The sequence below is a fragment of the Podarcis tiliguerta genome (assembly GCF_965153285.1).
Source record: "Podarcis tiliguerta genome assembly, chromosome: 10".
In the NCBI taxonomy this organism is placed as follows: domain Eukaryota; kingdom Metazoa; phylum Chordata; class Lepidosauria; order Squamata; family Lacertidae; genus Podarcis; species Podarcis tiliguerta.
In genome coordinates this window covers 42,484,274-42,505,536 of record NC_139543.1, presented here as the reverse complement: position 1 = coordinate 42,505,536, position 21,263 = coordinate 42,484,274, and the positions used below count along the sequence as shown (strand labels likewise).

The 21,263-nt window shown below is 46.6% G+C and overlaps 1 protein-coding gene across 14 annotated transcripts in view; it reads left to right on the top strand.

Moving 5' to 3' along the window:
* GRIN2B (glutamate ionotropic receptor NMDA type subunit 2B) overlaps nucleotides 1-21,263 on the top strand; it is a 282,448-nt gene that overhangs the window by 20,809 nt on the left and 240,376 nt on the right. For 7 of the 14 annotated variants that reach the window (XM_083400272.1, XM_083400273.1, XM_083400271.1 and 4 more), the window contains 2 exons: nucleotides 2,045-2,239; nucleotides 7,086-7,582. The gene's annotated coding sequence lies outside the window, so the exon portion shown is untranslated. The other 7 variants (XM_083400265.1, XM_083400264.1, XM_083400275.1 and 4 more) reach the window with 5 other exon arrangements.

Here is a 21,263-nt window from a genome sequence, read left to right as displayed (position 1 = left end):
AACTCACAATTTTTGCAAATGCTGTTTAATTTATTTATTAAAATTCTATACCACCCTTCATTTGAAGATCACAGGGGGGTTTAACAATATAAAAACCACGAAAATATATAGCGTTCTAACAAACAAAAACAACACCCCCACAGTTTAAAAGGCCATCGATTTCAGGTAGAGTAGTTGTTTCTGCAGTCTGGTAATTCTCCTAGCAGTTCAGGAGTGATGGCCCAAATAGATGGTATTTTTCTACTTGTGTACTGGGTTTTTGTTTAGTAAACAGCAGTTGTGTGGTGAGAATCTAGATTAGGGTTGCCATCTTTCAAAAAGTGAAAATCCAGACACAAGTGTTGTTAAGCTTTTCTTCTTTCTTTTCAAAAATGAAGTTTTTGAGCTATTTTAAAGGAGATCCGCCTTAAAAATTGAGACTTCCAACTTCAGTTGCCATACATCCGGATTTCCCCAGACATTTCAGCAATTTCTGCCCAGACACTGCTTCCAACTGCATGATTCCGGCTATGTCCGGGAAATTCTGGACATATGGCAACCCTAAACTAGACAGGGAGTGCAACAGCTGAAGCAGAGTCTTCCTCCAAACCATGGTTCGGATCCAAATCCTTCCAGTTGTTCTTTAGTAAACAAAAAGTCAAGCCCACAATGCCGTTCCTGGCAAGTGTCTGTAAAGTTGTGTGGGCTGCACTTTTCTAACACTATTCCCACAGAGGGCAAAAGCTAATTAATTGTAACTGAAGAGTGAGCTAATCGTTTGTCTAATTCAGCAAGTTTGAAGTATCTCTGAAAGTGGCTAATTGTCAGATGAATATGCACCAGCATTAAAAAACAACCACAACCACTGTGCACTATAATCATACTATAGAAAAATGCCCAACAATCATAAAAGTGATCAAGCTTTAAAACAGCAGCAGTATTCTCCAAACTACCTTTATTCTGCCTACCCTGTTCTGTATGAGTCTCATTTATACTTTCTCAACCCTTTTTGAAAAATCTTAGTATTTTTCTAATCATTCTTTTTTTTGTCAGTTAATTTCATGCATAAATTATAGGTTGCACGACTGAGGTTTTGTTATATCTATTTTCCTTTAAATTTCACCACAAACCTTTTCTTGCAGCCTACTGGTCTTTCTATGCCATTTATTATTATATATATCCTCTTAATCTCATTTTCCTTTTCATCCTAAATTTTCCTGTGGTCAAAGCCCGCAAGCCTTACTCATGCTAATAGCACTAACTCAGTGGTCTACTTTCATAATTGTGGCAGTGGAGCAGTTAGTTGTTAATTTATTTAATAACACCCCCACCCCAGTGCCATAACCCACATAATTTCCTTTAACCATTTTCCTATTATACTTACATACACATTGGTCCTTCTGATATGAATTCAAACCCCTTGCATAGCTATAATGGCTCCTGCCTTTGGAAAGGTAACAATCAAAATGTCTTTCTGCAATTTATTTTATATAATAGCTCTCTCTCTCTCTCTCATACACTCATAAATAAACTTAAAGCAGTTAGGAAAATCAAAATCTTTATGTACTGACTCAGGTTAGGTAATCAGACAGTTATGTAGGGCCAACAGCATGCAATGAGGATCATAATGTGCACCTCATACTTTTGAACACATGAAAATAAAGAAATAAATAACCACACAATAAATATATATATAGGCAATGGAAATGTTGGAAAAAAGAAGTCCAGATTGCTTTACCCTCCTTGAGAAAGCAAAAGTGTAGCTGTGGTTCAGTGTGGCACTCAGAAGACAGGAGCTCCAGGTGTGGAGTAGTGGTGACAGTCAATAATTACAGACCTTGCTGCCTAATAAATATGCCATTGCGGTGATCGCAGGTGTAAATTAAGACATGTCACTGCACACAGTGCAAAAGAGCTTTGTTTTAAAATAATGTCCTAAACTGCTGGACACATATATTGTAAGCCTGTTCTGCCATGGTACTGCAGGGATGTAGTATGTATTCAAAAAACAACAACAACCCCAACCCCCAACACATTATAATTAAGAGTTCTTCTACCCCAACAGCTTCTTCCTTGTTATGGCAAAAGCCCAGGCTTGAAAAGTAGGAGTTGCAGCCCCACCACTAGCCTGTTAAAGAGTGCTTCCTCGCCGCCTTGCCTATTGGGCCTGTCTCATACCTCTTGTCATGAGTTTGCCAGCCCATTCCACTTATTCATCTTTCAGTGAACATCATAATGTTTGAAGGAGAGCTGCATGTTGGTAAGTAAAGTGGGACACATTGGGAGCTATGATTAGTTCTAGCTTTCTGCTTAATGTCTCCATCTTGTTTACAGTGATGGGACCTCCTCTGCACATGTTACAGATGCTTTCTAGGGGGATGTGTGATGACCAAGTGACAACAGTGTCTGCTGTGTCAATTGACCCTGCTGACAATCTGCTTTTGAAAATAGTGACTGAAGGTTATTTAATTATTTCTTTAAAACACAAAGAACTACCCCTGCAGCATGTTCCCCATTTTAGGCTACATCCTGAGTCAATGTCTGTCATAGGTGCCAATTCCCTGGGGCCCTGGGTGCCCGAGCACCCACAAAATTCCCCATGAAGGAAAAAACTGAGCTGGAAACGGAGTTGTTGGACTCTAAAGTTAAAAACTTGCCTAAAATGTATAATTTATTGTTGGAGTGGCATACAAAGGATGAAAGAGTTAAATCTGTGGATGATAGATTGGGCAAGAGATGTGGGTCATAACATAATGTTTGAAGATTGTGAAAGGTTGTGGAGAAAAGGGGTCAAGTTCACTGCATGTATGGTGTTAAAGGAAAATATTATGAAAATGATGTATACAGTGGTACCTCTGGTTACGTACTTAATTTGTTCTGGAGGTCTGTTCTTAACCTGAAACTGTTCTTAACCTGAAGCACCACTTTAGCTAATGGGGCCTCCCGCTGCTGCTGTGCTCCCGCCACGTGATTTCTGTTCTCATCCTGAAGCAAAGTTCTTAACCTGAGATACTATTTCTGGGTTAGTGGAGTCTGTAACCTGAAGCGTATGTAACCTGAAGCGTATGTAACCCGAGGCACCACTGTAGATGGTACTTAACTCCTGTAAAATTAGCAAAGATATATCATAATAGTGATAATCTATGCTGGAAATGTAAAGAAAAAGAAGGTACCTTTTATCATATGTGATGGACCTGCCCCAAGGTGAAAGACTTCTGGGAGAAGATTTATAATGAATTGAAAAAAAATGTTGAAATATACATTTATTAAGAAACCAGAGGCCTTTCTTCTTGGAATAATAGGTTTGGAATTGCCGAAGAAAGATGTAAGATTGTTTTTGTATGCCACAACTGCAGCTAGAATTTTGTTAGCTAAGAATTGGAAAACACAAGAAGTTCCAACAGTGGAGGAATGGCAGATGAAGATGATGGACTTTTCAGAGCTAGCCGACCTGACTGGAAGAGTCCGCGACCAGAAGGAGGAGGAGTACCAGAGGGAATGGATGAAATTTAAAGACTATTTAGTTAAATATGCTAAGATAACTTAACTGGGAATACTTGCAAATACCAGATAGGCTTAGGATTTAAATAGGTGATGTTAGAGAATAAAATGTTTAAAGTCAAAATGAAAAGAAAGAATGATGTTAACTGATTAAGTTAATTTTATGAGAAATTTAGTTTTGGAAAACTGTTACAATGATATACACTGAAATTCAGCCAGGGGGATTAGAGGAAGTCACCTAATAATGTTATGAAGATTAGGTATAGATAAGATTTGTGTTTGTTTTAAAATTTTTGGGAAATCAATAATTTTTTTTTGAAAAAATTAAATTCTCCATGAAGGGGCCAGGCACCCACAAATTTCATTGCCAGGGCCATGCACTCTGCATGGCACCCACGGCCCCAGACACCCACAGTTGTGGGGCTGAGTTGCCACTCCTGGTGTCTGTCTGTTCCTTGTAGCAGGATTCCTTGGAAATGTCCCATCACCTTCTTAGTTTCTGGAAGAAAAAATATTGCCATAACAGAGATCTTGAAAAATGAAATGAGCAAAACCAGAATCAAGACTAAGAACCTTGCCCTCTTAAAAAAGCTTTTGTCTGCCAGGACAAGGAAGGTGCTGCTTTGTTGCCTTGCCTAACTCATGTGGAGTCCTGGTCTGGTGCTAAATAGTTTTCTATTAATTTGCAAACTGAGTGAACCATTCGAGATCCTCTCCAATTGGAAGTTGACCCTTTTGGCCACCCACCCCTCCTTCATAACTGATGGCTTTTGGCCTCTGACTTCATGCGCACACAAATGCGAAGTGCCTGACACGTGTGATTGCGCCGGTGTAACATGTGACACGGTGGAACAGGCACCAAGTGAAAAGGTTTCTCTGTCACCAGAACTTTGGCATATTAAACATTCTATGGCCTTTTAAATGTGTTTGTGGGTGTGGGGGTTATTGGTTTGTTTTCATTTTGTTATATATTTTGTGTTACCATTTTGTATTTTTATGTTGTTAACTGCCCTGTGGTCTTTGGATGAGGGGTGGTACAAGAAAGAAAGAAAGAAAGAAAGAAAGAAGGTGAGCATATGGATGATACCCGTGTGTAGACCTTGGGTCACAAAACATGTTCTATATGTGGGGGAAGCACTTGCGATCTTGGGGGGCTCAATCCTGTACAGAGCTCGGTGTGTCTAAATCTACTGAAAAGAGTGTGTAGCACTGAGGTGTGTGTGTTTGTGTGTACTGGAAATCTCAGGGGCCTGTGTGAACCCATCCCATAGTCACAGGCACCCAGTTATGCTGATTAGAGACTGGTTGGCAGGTGAACTTTCTGCACCTTTGAAGTGCATATTATGGATGAAGGTGGAATTCCTATATAGTCAGTGATTTTGAGTGTGCAGCCCTACAGACTATGAAGGGATGGCAGTTACTTTTGTTTAACTAATATGGTCTACATGGATTTCTTGTTTTTATCTTGTTTTATTGCGTGAACCGCCTTGAGACCTGCAGATGAAGGGTGGTATACAAAGTTAATAAATAATGGTAATAATACAATCCAGAGGTGTGGGAAGAAGTTTTCCACAGGTGTGAGGATGCTCAGATCCAGAGCTCTTTTGCCTAAATGCTACTGCTATGTTTCATTTGGGGAGAGTTGAACCTCCGTGTGGGGAAGGGGCCTGAGTCTTTTCAGCTTTATTCCCCACCACTTGGCTACTTAATTTTGAGGGTGGCCATGAATGTGCCGCCCTTAATTTTAGAATAGCCGCCTGGGTCTCCTGCTGGCCTCCCCACCGCCCGCCTTTCTTCACCGATCTCGGGATCGGCGCTAGGGAAGCTCCACGGGGAAGGAAGACAAGAAGGAAAACCTCAGTGAGGCTCTTTCCTCGCCAACAACCTGAGAAGCTCTCTAGAAGGGAAGTTTTCTCCGGGATGGCGAGCGGAGGCCCAGCCTGGCTGAGGTCACCGATTGCCCCCCAATCCCGCTCGCTGGCGCCGCTCGCGGTTCTCCGCTGTCGCCAGTAGGAGGCGCTGAGAGGCTGGGCGAAGCCGGCGCTTCTGCCCTCGGGCTACGTGACGTTGGCAGCTGTCTCAGCCAGTGGCTCAGCAAGCGAGGCGAGGAAGCCAGGCCCAGAAGAAGAAATGCCTCCTCCGCCTCCATTTCGAGGCTGAACGCGCGCGCGCGCGCACACACACACACGCGCACACACTTGTACAGAACCAGATTCATTGCGTGGATGCGTGTGAATGCTGGAGACTTCGTAGGCGGGCGCCTGGGAGAGTGACCCTCCCCGGCCCACCGCCCCAGCTCCCCCCTTGGGTCCCCAGGAGCATTTTGCCTTGCGCCCCAGAGAGTGCACCTTACGTGAGACGTGGCTCCTTGGTTCCTCCCACCCCACCTCCTCCTCTCTTCTCTCTCTCTCTCTCGCCATGGTTTTCACCTTCCTTTCCTTTCACCACCAGCAACACCTCCGAGGAATTCCGTGGGATTAATTTTTCCTGTTATTTATGATTGCAGAGGAGGACGATGCGCGCGGGCATCTCTTCCGGATTGCGCTGAGCCGCGATCGCTCGCCCGTTCCGAGAAGACCCCGCGTGTGAGCTGCGCGGACCCGAGCGTGGTCCATCTGCACTGGCCCTCTGCCCCCCTCCCCAAAAGGAGGAGAGAGAGAGAGAGAAAGGGGGAGTGAGTGGGGGGAAGGAAAAAGAAAACCACACACCCACCCCAGCCCAGGCAGCTCTCCCGCGGACTTGCCAGTTGTTGCTCGTGGGAAGAGGCTCTTGCCGGTACGTAATGGGCTCTTCTCCTCTAGCGCACGATGGCTCGTTGCCTTTTCAGCTGGGATTGGGAAGACCGTGCCCTAAGCAGCCCGTGTCTCGATCCGCCTCCCCTGCATGCAACAACGCCTAGCTAACAGGTAACCGATGGACGGCGGGGAAGGGGCTGCCGGAGATGAAGCTGCTGCTGCTGCTGCTGCCATTGCTCCCGTAGACACACGTTGCAGGTGATGGGCGCTGGGCAGCAGCCCCGCGTGCCCGCCAGCGGCGCGTGTGCATCTCCCCGCCACCTTCCCAGAGCAGCCAAATGCAGCCTCGCTGCTCAGCCCGGAGACCCCCGCCCGCCCGCCCGCCTCCCATTCATTCATTCCTCCATTCATTCCCGGGGGTTGGGGGTGGCGGTGGGTTGAGGAGGAGGGGTGGGGGGTGGGGAAGCGACCGCCGACATGTCAGCAGCAATGCAGATGGGGTTGGGAACGGCACTTGCTCGCCAGCGAAATGCTCCTCGCGAGTGGGGGGCTGGCTGTCGTGCGCACGCGCTCGTGTGTACGTGTGTGTGTGTGTGCGCGCGTTACGGGGTTCCTTCTCTCGGTGGTTTCTCGCTCGCCCGTTTCTCCAGTTCGCCTCGGTGCCCGTCCCAGCAACGGCACAGCTAGAGCATCTCTGAAATATTTATAGAGCCGTGCCAGCTGTTGGCCATTCCTTTAGTGGGGGCTGATGTGGGGAAATGCGTTTTCCTTGCCATTCTTGGAAACGTGCTAGTGCCTCGCTACGGGAGCGATTCGGTCTTTCTCGCAGCCAGCTCAATACCGACCCTCTCCCCCTTTTTTCCTTTTCAGGAGGGGACGCCTGGGGAATAATCATGCTTCTCAGAGGACCAGCACCGACATCCGCGACAGCCAGAGCCAGCCCCTTCTACTAGGGCTCACAGGAATATATATTTATATATTCTATTGTATTATCTGCATCCTTAGAAGAACCATCACGATTTGGTGTGTTTTTTTTAATGATCTCTATGGATCCTGCATTTTATGACCCTCCTCTCCACACGGTCTGATTCATCTTCGAAGCCGATCTCTCTCTCCCTCCCTCTCTCAACCTCGTTTTACATTTGCACCGCTTCAAGACACAAAGATTGCCAAAGCCGAGCCTTCTTGCAAGAAAAAGATTTTTCTCCCCCTCCAATTAGAAACATATTGCATCGCCCCCTCCCCATTTGCTCCCCAAACCTCATTCTTCTTATGTGGATATGCAAGCAAGAAGAGGAGACTGGATACTCCCAACATGCTCACTCCCTTAATCTGTCCGCCTAGAGGTTCTGCTTCTACAAACCAAGGTAGGAGGGGGGGAAAGGACTTCGCCTCTCTCTTTCTTTGCAGGAAAGGTGAAGAGGGGGTGGCGGGGGTGGGGGTGGGGGAGAGAAAATCTGCCGTGGAAAAGTAGCAACTCATGTTTAGGGGCTCATTTGTACGAATGGCACGAACCACCCGCCCAGCAGCAGTAGCTCAAGCTCACAAAAGAGCCAGCCATGCTGTTCGGAGAGCAGGTACAATTTTAAGATGGGGAGCAGTGCAGACATGTTGATTCCTCCTTCGCTTGGCTCCTCAGATGAGATGGAGCAAAAGGAGGCAAGCAGCCGCCACCCCCCCCCGCAGCTTCCCGCCTGTCACGACGGTGTCGCGGCTCCTCTGGCGCTTGCAAAGGGGGTGGAGGGGGGGTGGGGCAGGAGGCAGGTGTCTAGGACAGGATCAAGATGGACTTGCCTCTCCCCCTGCATGCCCGAGTCCCCTGGCCTTGGCGAGCCGCTGGGGCAGCCGCCTCCTCGCCCTCCCCCGGCGGCCAATCGAAGTGTGCAACATGGTAGTGGGCTGGCAAGATGGTGCATTCAGTCTGGCTGGAGCGTGGCAGGCAGCGGTGGCAGCAGCGGCAGCAGGCCCCGGAGCGCGGGGGGAGGCCTGATGCAGCGAGGCGGCTTCTCCCGGGATGGGCTGCTGGCCACTGGCCGCCAGGGGGCTTGCCCTCAAGAGAAGGGGCAGGAGCAGGCGGCCCAGGGAGTGGGCAGGTGCAGGAGGGCTGCTCCACGTCCAAGCCCGCCAGGAGATAGGCTGCAAAAACCCACTGCATGCTTGGATGGTCTTATTTATTTATTTGAAGCTGCTTCGGGTTTGCATTTCTGGCTGGTGGTTTTCATCCCCGAGGTCTCCGTCTTCTTCCACCCCTCCTCTCTGATCGAGCCATGCAGCCTCTCTCTCTTTCTCTTCCCCCACCCACCCACTTCACACACGCGTTCGCGAGCGAACTGCTCCTCGCTAGATGCAAAATGGCTCTCTGGCTGCTCGGCGGTGCCTACGCGACACACATCCCCCCAGTGTAGGCACGAGAGAAATTGGACGTGCTCGTTTTCCGTAAGATGGTGGCAAGACAAAGGAGGACGGGCTCTCTCGCGAGTGGGTGTGGATGGCGAGGCGCTGCTGTTGCTGCCTGAGGAGAAACGCCAGCCAGGGCGTTCATTTGAGTCGCCATCCAGCCGAGGGGGCTGCCCTCTCCTCCGCTTCGGTTGCCCCTCGGGACCGGTCCTGGGACCCCGCTTCCTCGGGCCCCTATGCCTCCTTCCACCCCACCCCAGCGGCTCAGAGGGGCTTTTTCTATGGCCACCTTCGGAGCGGGGGTGGAAAGGAGTGAACTTCCAGGCCCCTCTGGCTCGCCTCCCAGAGGGGCTCCCTCGGGCTCCCTGCCCGCGGCCCCCCGCCGACCTCCCCGCGCTGCCCACGTTCCCCGCAGCCGCGAGAGGCTGCTCGCATTCCGAGGCGGGGGGGGGGGGGGAGAGGCGGGGAATCACGGCTGCCGCCAACGGCGAAGCCGGCAGCGTGCAGCAAGGGACGGCGCTGGGCCCGGTGGCCTGGCTCCGTCCGCGCCTACCACACCCCCTCGGGCTGCCTGTGGGCGAGACGGGTGGCGAAGGACCGCGCGGGGTGAGGCGCGCGGCGGAGGCTGCCGCGACTCTTGGCGCCCCCGAGGGGAGCGGAGGCTCCTTCCTCCTCCTCGGTCCCCCGGGAGCGTTGGGCAGACGGGCGGCGGGGCCAGGAGACGGAGCGCGGCTCCTCCGGCGCTCTTCTCCCGTCCCCGGCTCCGCGCCCGACCCTTGGGGGCGAGGGAGGGAGGGGCGGGGGCGAGGGAGGATCCCCCTCCCGCCACGTTTGCCTGGCACGTCTATAAATAGCTCAGGATCTCGGTGACATCGGCCTGCGTCCCCCTCGCCGCCGCGAGTGGGAGTCTAAAGTTTACCTGCGCGGGGAGAGAGCGCGGGCGGGCGTGTGCGCGAGGGGCGGGGCCCGCGTGCCGCCGGGGCAGAGGGGGCGTGGCTAGCTGCCTCGGAAAGGGCGGGGCTCCCTCCCTCCGCTCGGGCAGGTGTGCGCGCTGCTCGCGGGGCTGCTGCTTGTGCTGCTGCTGCTGTCGGGCGCCTCCTTCCCTCCTCCCCTGCCTTGCGGCACTGCTTCGGCGCCAGGGGACCGGGGTTGGACCCGTGCCCTCGTCCCGCCCTTCGGGCTTTCCCGCCAAGAAGCGTTCGAGGCTGGCGGGACGGAGCGGACTGCCGAGCGCTTGGCGGGATCGTAGAAGCGCCGGCTTGTCTTTCCCACGCCCCCTTCGCCGAGGGCACCTCGACTCCGGAGAGATCCCTTCCTTAGGATCGCTGCGGAGCGCGGGGCGCGGACATGAGAGCGCAGCACGCCCCGGGAAGGATCGGACGCTTTTCGTCTTTTGCTCGAGGGCACGCAGGCCGCGCATGGGGCAGGCAGGCAGGCGGGGCTGGGCAGCGCTGCGGAGATCCCGCGCAGTGGCCGCCGCGCCGGGCGGCGGATGGGTGGCCTCGAGCGATGCGCTTGCCTTGCGGAGAACTTTCCTCGATGCACCTGAGCTGCTCCTTCGGTTCTCCAGTGATTCTCGGTTGCGTTTCGCTCCTCATTCCAATGCACGAATGTAGACGTTTCGATGAGGCGCTTAAAATATAGTTTGGAGCTCTCTCCTATTATTTGTGTCATAGGAAGTGAATGTGGCGTGAGAAGTTTAGAACGCAGAAAGGAAACTGGATGCACATTCTTACCAAGGTCTGAGTTTTAGATTCAATGCAAACTTATTTAAGCTTCACGTGTGAAAATATCCCTATATGTGATTAGAATGCAGGTTGCCAGTGGTCATAGGACACTTAATGCACCTTTCCCCACATCTTCACAAACTGGAATGGACACACAGTTTTAAAACTGGCCTTTCCTGCTTTCTATCTCCATCAGTAGCAATCACCTATTCAGGCAAATAGGATAGGAAGGCTGAAATGCAAATTGTGCATCATGAGAGCTAATGTCACTCACTAGGATTCTCTTCTGCTTTGCTTTAATAATGCTCACAAATGATGCATTGGAAGGAATCCGATTGAAAGGTATCCAGAGCCTCATTTGTGAAAATGCCATTAGCCTCTAAATTCTCCAGTTCCAAAGCAGTCCAAACATAGGGATGGATGAAAGCAAGGGAAGGGGAGCAGCAGCTCCAGGTCTTCTGTACTCAGGCGCACAGTTTGACTTCAGTTTTCTTCAAACATTGATTAAATGTATTTTCAGCCACCTCTTTAATCTATTCTACTTCATGCCACCACTATTTGCTACTTCTCTTGCTTGAATCAGTGCACAAGTAGTACAATCAACCAACAACAGAATACATCGAACAAAATGTAGGCCTCTCAAATCACAGTATGGTTCCTGAATAGCTTGGGCAACTTGGCTATGTGGGAAAAGCATACAAAGCCACTTCTATCCTTGGATCTGGAATAATCTGGTTAATAATCTGGACCTTTGTTCTCTTCCCATTCCAATTCATTAGATGCCTGCTGTTAATTTGGTATGTGGGTTGGTGAACTTCAAAGAGGCTTCAAAACGTAAGAGCTCTGCTGAATCAGACTAAAGTCCCAGCTTGTCCAAAAGTGTATTCCCACAGTGGCCAATCAGGTGCCTATGCTAATCCCACAAGCAGGACATTACTGCAACTTCACTGTCCCACTCATGATCCCCCAAAGTTTGCATTCACACGCATACAGAGGCTGATACCTGAACTATGAATGCCATTATTGGGACTGATAGCCACTGATAGCCTAATCCTCCATGAATTTGTCTACTTCCCTGTTAAAGCAGCCCAAGTTGGATGCCATTGCAACATGTTAGAGAAAACAGATGGGGTTAGGACTGCAGTAAAATTACGAACTAACTTGTACAAAGTCTGACTGGTGACAGAAAATGGGCAGGCAGATTAGGAAGTGAATGGTAAAGCAATGGCAAAGGAGTGGCAGATATCTGTGGAAGGTCAAGGTGGGAGGTGTGACCCTATAGTTAGCTGTGACTGCATTAAAAATGACAGCATAATTACCTGTTCATTCACAGTGAGAGATACAAGCATACACATATTGATAGGCATAAACTTCAGATGTTATGTAGAATAAACAAACACAATGTGATACACATACATTCAGATGTATACACACACATTATTCCTGGGACATATTCACCACATAGATAAAGAACACACCAACCATGATAGGTAGATGAAAATATGGAATACACATCATGCAACATTATCATGAATCCCCTCTTGCATACTGACAGAAGAAGACACAAAAAGAAATATACACTGATCCATGCAGTCATAGGTGAAGATGATTAATTCCCGAAGTGACCATATGTAAATATAATAGCTATTAAATCCAAGGCCAGGTTTGAAATATGTGACGTAATTGCCTTTGAATCTGCAGCATTTTTACAGTGATTACTGGAAGTTGTTACAGGACATTTTTTCTATGCAGAGATCTCAATGTAGTAACAACCACACAATCTCTGGCACCCATTTATACATACTGTATAAACTACTTGTTTAGTTTGCCGTGTTTCGACATGTTGCAAGCAGCTTCCAAAAACTGAAAAATAGATACTTGTGAATTCTTTGGGTCTACACATTTTTTTTCAGTAGATGCAGATTATTTCTATATCAGAAAAATCCCATCCGTGAAGTGGTCTTCAGACAGAAGCCCCATGTAACCTGGAGTAGAGATAAATCCTACTCCAAATGGATGTGTCTTTCAGGGAAATTTGAGCTGTAGCAGCTCTCATTTTAGAAATCAGGGCTGCAATCCTCTGCACGCTTGGTAGCAATCCCTATTGGACTCTAGGATTTATTTGCATGTGAACATGCAGAGAGTTCTGTGCTGCAGGATTAGTACAGCAATGCATATCATAAACAGTATCACACAAAAAACCACACATAGATAGCACAAATCTAAAAAGTGCACAGAAATTAAAAGAAAAATAGAAAAATGGTGACTATTGTTGCATCTGCTTCCCTGGAAGACCTTTTAACTGCAACGCTAAAAATCACATTAATTACCTCCATATTTTCCCATAATGAAAGAAAGAACCATTAAAATAATGTTCAAATTAAAATATGTGATGCTGACACACATACATTTTAGTTTATGTACATGCAGTCAGAGTGTGTATATATTTTTACCGGCCAACCCAGTCTTTCCTGAGCGGTGCACAAGATTTCAGGGGTCCTGGCACTTAACCGGGCTTTGTGTTTCCTTCGGAAAGGAGGCACAACGGAGGCTGTAGTGTATTTATGAAATATGGTTTATTTACACCTGAGTCTACTACTGAAGGAGTTTCCAGCATTCACACCTCAGGAGGGGCTTGCTTCCTGCAGGAGCACCGCATTGGATTAAAAGGCACCCAAAGCACCACCTCTGTGTATCTCTTCCAGCTTGCCTCTGCCAGCGCTCAAAGTTCTCCTCCTGCCTGGCTTTTCAAATTTTAAAAGGCCTCTTATTATTTTTTTTTTTAAAAAGACTACAATTTCCCCTTCAGTCTACCATCACTGTGCACTTGGAACTCCCCCCCCCCCAAGCTTACATCATCAAACACTGAAATCCTAAACTTGGCCATTTTATCTGTGCTCCATCCCCTCACGGGAGGAGGGGCTCATACTCTTCTGCTTCAGCATAGGGTAACTGTGTCAGTCACCCATTGCCTTCCTTTTACTGCATTATGGTTCTTCTCCCCAGGTAATTCCTGGCTAGGAAACTGATTCAGCCTGCATTTCTACACTGCTGTCTCACACCTGGGTGAAGACTTCAAGCATTTAGTAATCTACATTTACTAACTTATGAAATTGTTGGTACCCGGGACTTTTAGGGGACTCTACTCCCCACAACTAATATCAATATATACACACTGGGAACTATTGTGTATCAAAAATTCTCATTTAGCTATGGAGTTGTAAGGTCCACTTCACATATCAACATTTTCTGACAGAGATAACCAGCATCTAGGGGAAATGTTGTTAACATGTAGAGCTTATATTCACATACACACACACACACAACTTGTCGGGTACGATGACCTGCATTCCATGCCCCATCTTACATACATGGTTCTGTAGCTGATGGGCTCCGTGTGAAACTTATTCGCATCCTAATGAGCCAGCCTTGGCCACTGCAGTGCGTGCTTTCCTCAACGCGCCTGCTCCGAAGTGTGGGCCACCGAGTTCAGTAGAACTTACTCCCGGGCAATTGTGCATATAGGATTGCAGCTGGGTACTCCTTGGAGGCAGCGCACGCGTATAAATACCCCGAAGAGACCCCCAAAGCCACACAGCGGGCGCCTTCTGCGGGCTGGCGGCCACGCACGGCTTCCCTCTGGCCCAGGAGTCTCGCTTTTCCTTTCCCAGACGAGGCGGACCAAGCGAGGCCTCTTTGCCGTGGTTCCCCGTCTACCCCAAGGCTATACATGTCTGTCCTGGCAAACCTGGCCTCGCCCAACCCCTTTCGTCCAGGCCCGGCCAGCAAGCAGGCGTTCGCGAACCGCCACGAGCCCCGGGCCGAGCCTGCGCGCGCTCTGCGCACCTCTGCTCGCCCCGCCTGTTGCCGCTGGAGGCACGTGCCTAGCGGGAGAGCGCGCGCGCAGGCGCGTGTCAGCCGCAGTAGGGCAACGGCGCCTCCGAGCAGCGCTGTTGCGGCTGGGCACGTGCGCAGTGCCAGGCCTTCCTGTGGCGACGACCAGCGTCTCCCCGAGGGGCTTCTTCCCCATCCCGCTCTTGGGTTTCGTCCCCTCACGCTATTGTCTTCCGCGCGCGCGTTTCCACTTCGTCAGGTCCACCAACTCCTCGTTTCTTTTTCCTGTATCGAGTATAGCCGTGCCTTACCTGCCGACAGTACCTTAACATTTATTACACGCTGCTGAGGCGCCCGCAAATCCTTCAGAAGAAGGTGAGGGCGATTAATCAGAACTCGTTTCCTTCCACACCTGACCTTTCCCGCCTCCTTCAGGGCCTGCCCAGAGTCCGCTCCCTGCAGCGCATGCTGCGCCACCGACTGCCATACCTCAAGGGGATCGCAAGGCGGTAGCAGCGCACACGCCTCGCCTTCCCAAACCGCTTCCTCAGTACTGTTCTCTCTCTCTCTCTCTCTCTCTCTCTCACACACACACTCGTGCGCGCCACCCTTCTGTGCACACTTACCACTCCCCTCTCCCTCTTATACACATTTAATGCTGATTAAAAGCAACAAAATACCCTCTAGCGCCTTAAGGACTAACGCCGATTAGTTAAAACACAATCTCCCCCGTTTGAGAGGTGGCTAAATAGTAGCAGAAAATATTAACAGAATTTGATTTCATGTTATACATGGGGATGGCAGTAATTCGAATCCCTATGACTTGTGAGTAGGGGACGAGGGCAGTGATCCCTTAGACTGGATTCATTAATCTGAAATAATAAGGCACGTATGCGGCCTGCCTCAGCTGTCCAAATCTGCCCCCCCGGCTTCTGCCTTCCCACCCCACTCCTCTCCCATATCCAGAGCTGCCTGTCCTTGGCATTTCACCTCCGCACTCGCAGCAGACTCAACCTGCCCATCTAGCAGCCGGGGAAAAACTCTGTCAGCAACCTGAGCGGCACAGTTCCCCTCTCGTGCCTTTGTCCGGATTGCTTCATTTCTTTATCGCCTCTATAAAGAGGAAAGCGGCTGCCGGCTAATCCGCCTCTGCTCAGTGAGACCGAGTGAGCTGGCCGCAGCCCAGGCAAACGGCTCCACCTGCTAGCAGGCTGTGAATGTGAGCAGAGGCTTCTTCAGTCACTGGAACAGTGAAGTTCAGGGGAATCTGCTGTCTGAGCTGCTTGCTTGCTCCCTGGGATGATCGTGGACTCAAGAGACCAGGCAGAGGGATGTTGAAACCATTGGCTGTCTTCATGATCAGGAGTTCATTGATGAGGAAATAACAGCACTTCGGTCCATGCTGAACTGTGAGATTTTACTTTCTTGCAAGCTTTTCTTCATTTCCCTTTCCGTTTACTTTATAGCAGGAGTCCTCACGACTCTCTGCAGCAGCACTGATTTGTGGAAGCCATTGCATATCTGATGCAAGCTGCCCTGGGTTGGTTGCACATACGCAACCTGCACAATGTGCATGCTCAACCTGCATACTCAACCTGCCATGCGCATGCATGGCAGTACTTGTTAGAAGTTGTATTGTGAAGTACAATCCTTCTTAGACAGGAGTTGGCACAAACTCTTGTTTTTTGACCCTTGGCAATAAGGTGGAGGAGGGATGGAGAGCACACGACTTGTTACTAGGGAAGCAATAAGTTTGGGAAAATATCCAGTGACACCCCCTTCACTCCTGCAGCACTAACAAGCAACTCAGGATATGGGGAATGCATACACATCCTTTTGTTTTAATTGTTAGAGGAAAAATCTTCTGGCATTTTTGGTCCAGTCAAGACAATTAGAAGCAGTGGATCATGTTGAATCCATCACTGCCCTATAACAGCTTGTGCTTTTAAAGCAAAGCCTTATAACATTTGTACGTATTCAATTTGTAGTACAAATAATGGCGTGAATGTTTTATGTTTCTGCTTGTCTTTTGGGAAGTGCAGGACAGATTGGTATCAAAGTCAAGTTTAAGGATAGATTTTAAATTATGCTAGCCCATGCAGTTAATAAAGGAAAACACAACAGATTTCCAGAAAACATACGAAATGGTCAGTTGTAACCATGCATATTTAGGAATGATGCACATGCTAGTCACATCATCTCAGGAAATACGATAGAGTTTTGTTTCCCTTGGATGAAAATTCTTTGTTTGTTTGTTTTTACTTACAAGCAGAAGCTATTGGAACCAGGCCAACTCCTAAAAGCAGCAGTCAGCTCCCCAATATCTGTACATCACATTGCCAGAGAGAGCTCTTTCACCCAAGTTAACAGCTCTTAAAAACTCTTTTCCCCCTCCTGTTTAAACTAATTTTAACCTGTCTCCAAACCATTTCTCTACCCCATACACCATATGCAGGGTGTTATCCTAAACTCTGATAGCATCACATTTCAAAACCTGGAGAAAGATTTCCAGGTATCAGGAAGTCACCCCAGCCAGATGGGTGGGGTATAGATAAATCATCATCATCATCTCTTTTTATTGTTTTCTATTGATTCAGTAACAGCTGCTTCTCCTGACCTTAACAAGCTATCAGGTTAACAATGGATGCTGTAACAGGTGAAATTAAAAAAAAAGACGGGATTCCTGACCTAAAAGGAAAAAAGCCAATAGCAATGCCAGTGGAACTAATTTTATGTTCTCTGACTCAAAATTCATTTCTTTTATTTTTGCTTCATTCAGGGATAGGGAGCCTGTGAGTATCCGGATGTTGTTGGATTCCAACTCCCATCAGGCCCAGCTAGCATCATCAGTGTTCAGGGATGATGTGAGCTGTAGTCCAGCAGCATCTGAAGGACCAGATGCCCTTGCCCCTGGCTTAGAGCTACCATTTCAAAAATCCAGGCCTGGTTGTGATTTCCTATAACTTGTTTTTTTTAATTGAACTAAATAAAAATAAAGAACAGGTATACTACAACATTATAAAATCTAACAATTACAATTCCATATATTATTATCTAAAGTATACATATTATTATTATCCATATATATATATATATATATATCCCACTATATTTTGTATAAATGCATTCCAGATGTCACTATACTTGTCCATGCAAAGTCTACGTCTATAAGCAATCCCTTCATAAGTTGCAAGTGTAGTCATATCTTCAATTCATTGATTAAATGGAGTTGTACACTTACCCATTCAGTGCACCAGTAGTCTTTTGGCCATAGTAAGGGCATGAAGAATCCATTTACATTTTCCAGTTGTCAGATTCTATATAGTAGGCATGTAGTTCAAAATATTTTCCTCTGAAAAATGTATTCCCCCCCCCACAGTCATATTTATATAATAAACTACTTTCTCCCAAAACTTATTAAATTTTAATAAGTGATTTCATGTAACTTGTGGAATAGCTGTATTAAAAAATGTGTGTATGAAGCTCCATTGTGACCAATAATAAATGAAATAGAATTATAGAGTTGGAAGGGACCACCAGGGTCATCTAGTCCAACCTCCTGCAATAATTGTTGGGAAATGAAAAAACAACAACCCACATTAGGTTTTATGAGGGTGGCAAATGTTATTGCGGCCTAAATGATTATCTTGGAAGGGCATCACCTGCACTGGGAAATACATTATCCTGGCTTCTGCATTAATATTTTCTTGTGGTTCCACATGCTTATGTAAAACCTTTAAAAACAAACAAACACCCTGCCATAATTCTTAGTCTTCAGGTGCAACAGATACAATATTGTTCACATTAGGTGGTTTGGGGCAAGTCACAACCTCCAACTCCAATGTGCCATAGAGGATTATTTTGATTTCCTCTGTGTGTGAGAGATATATATATATACATACACACACAATGGCTGTTAGGAGTGTCAGTAAAAGCTGTTAAATATTTTTAATGTTTCCCTCTACTTAAAAACAGTTTGGTACCATCCATTAGCTTGTTACAATCTATTTCCTAGATATCCTATGCAGAAAGTTGCTACAGATATGGGCAGTTTCTTGTATGGAAACCCTGTGTTTCATAATTAATATTTGCTCAAATATTCCTTCTGATTATTCTATACTTTCTGTTTTTGTAACAATGGAGCTCTCCAGCATTGTACTAAAAGCAAACAGAAAACAGTTTGCTCTGATCATTTGTCTGCAACGCAGACTTCATTAGGAAATGTTCATGGACTATGGAAGAAAGGTAAATCTTATTTCCATTTCCACAAGTAACTATTTCAGGGAAAGTGCCAACTCAACTGGCTCAGTCTGAGGAAGACTTGCTACAGTGCACAAATGGTCATTTTAACTACTTTTCTCTCAAAGAAAGGAGAGGAGGCTGTGATTTGAAAGAGAAATCTGACTCCAAACTATGCAACTAAGGATGCAAACCTGTGCATGTTTACATTGGGAGTAGATCCTAATGAACTCACAAGTGAGACTTACTTTCAAGTAAACATGTGCACACAACAATGCAAACATATGTAAGACTGTTCAGCTGTTTTCCTAAGTACAATGGCAATAAAATTTATGGGATTAGGGTGCACAGTGAGAAACACCCTGGTTCTATATAACAGCTCAATTTCTGATCTTTTCTACCTACAGTTTGTATAAAGTAAACATGTTAATATTTATTTCTGTAGTAAGCATTAAGAGCAGTACCGCTTAATGCTTACTAGGAATGAAAAGCATAAACACAAGGAAGTTCTTGACTGACAGTTTCTTTCTATGAAAACTGAAATTCCTAGTTATTTTTGATGGCATAGATTTCTTTTGTTAGAAGGGTAAATGTGGTAGGTTTTTCTTAGGATCGTGTTGCAGTGATTTGGCAGCAGAGTGCCCCCCCCCTCACTGCCTATATATAGAATAAGCAAAAACAGAAGTTAATTATTTTTCCAAACTCAGGTCCTGTGTGGGGAAAATGTGATGAAGATTCCACCCCCGCCCCAATCAAAATTGCTCTGTAAATGCTATACTAGGAGGGAAGAAGGAAACTAATATTAATGTTCTCATATAACAGAGAGGCAGCGAATGAGAAAGAGATACCATGTTATGAGGAGTGAGGGGCTGATGCTGAGCTATGAGCTTATGGCAACCTTGAATTATGGGGTAGTTTAACATCCCCATACTGCATGATGGGGGGTAGGGATGGGGTAAATACAAGACTGATGGGTTTATGTGAACCTTGTAATCTAATCTAATTTAATATGATCCACTTTTAATAACCACTTTTAATAATAGAGATACTATGACAGCCTTGTAATGTAGTCCACTGTTGATATCGCAGAATGGGGTGGGGACTTACAAGAACCCTACTTGCACTTTTCAGATGGGGGCTGAGGTTGATAAACAATTATCTAATAAATGCTTGAAGAACTGTCACCTACTTGATCTTTATTAGGGAAATACAATGTCACCAGTACGGTTCTGCACTATGATACTGAACAACACACATATTTTATCAAGATACAGGCAGACAGTGGAACAATTACATAAGATATTGACTGTCCACACACCATATATTTAAAGCTGATGGCTTGCCCCAAATAATCCTGGGAACTGTCCCCCCCAAGGTACAATTCCTAGCACCCTTAACAAACTAGAGTTCCCAAGCTTCTTTGGGGAAAGTCATGTGCTTCAAATGTATAGTTTGCATGCAGTCATGAACAAGTACCAAAAAAAGTCTTACAGCTTCTTTAGCATAGATGGAATCTGACTGTTAACCCCAAACAGCATGGCCAGTAGTCAGGGATGATATTGGTTGTAGCACAGCAACATCTGAAAGGCCACAGGTTCCCTATGTCTGGACTAAGAACTTTACCATGGCGTAAGGTATTGGCAGAAACATTTAAGTGTTATTCTGGGTGTATGTGTGTGTTTGACACACACAGAGTGAAAAACAAGGCAAATCAGGATGATTTGGGCCATGAACTTACTGTGAATAAGGTGTCTCAGTAGAGATGAGCTATCCCCTAAGCTTTGGAATCACCACGAGGCATCTGTTTTTCCAAAAAGTTAAACATGTAAACTTTCCCCTGTCTCTTTTCTGAGAAACAAAACCAAAGTGTCTTGGGAAACACCCAGAGCTCCAGAGGGGAGGCAGTTGAGAGATATTTTGTTTTGGGGAACAGTTCTAGCTTTTAATCTCAGTGAATTATTTTCCAATGCAACTCAAATCACAGTGATTTGGAGGTGGGATGTTGAAGTAAATAAACAGACTTGTTCTTGAGTCGTGATTCTCTTCTGAGTTTTGGACCAAAATAATAAAATTGGAATGCCATATAACAGATCAGACTTCTTCCAAATATTGTGGTCACGGTAGTATATACAGCTTTAATATATACAACTATATATATATTTACAAACATGAACTTCCATGGGCTGAGAGAAAATTTGTAGAAGGCCATGAAATTCAAGAGATAAAGTCTGTGATTTTTCTCTGCAAAGTTCAAATGTATATAAGGAAAGGATTGACTTCATTCACAAGAGCTGCCATTGACAATAACAATATTCCTGGGTTTGCTGTGGTAATTTAAGGTCTGTACTGGGAGAGAGAATTTTGGCCTTGATTAGCTGAAAGCAACAGAAAAACTTACCGATACATTCTATTTCTTCGGTTTAACACTGTAACCTCTCTTTGAAAGGCCTAAACTTTTGTTAGCATGTTTCTGAATGTTGTATTTTTGATGGCAAATTTGTAACCATTGGGACACATTTGCACTGGGACTGTTTGCCCTTTTTAGACAGCAGAAAGTTTGGTTGGGCTGTGATGGGATAGATCATGTTGGTGGGTGAGCAGGTCAATGAACTCTTGGTTGCATATTGTTAGGTTATTAGCTGGCATCTGGGTATTTGCAGGGCCTAATCCTTGGATTCTGTCTCTATTAGGCAGCCTGTCATTGCTGTTGAGTAGTCAATTGAGATTAGGCGGCTGGTTGTATGTCAGGCTGCAACCCTAAACCCTTTACCTAGGAGTAAGCCCCACTGAATTCAATAGAACTTACTTCTGAGTAGCTATGACCAGGCTTGCAGTGTAAAGGATATTGCAT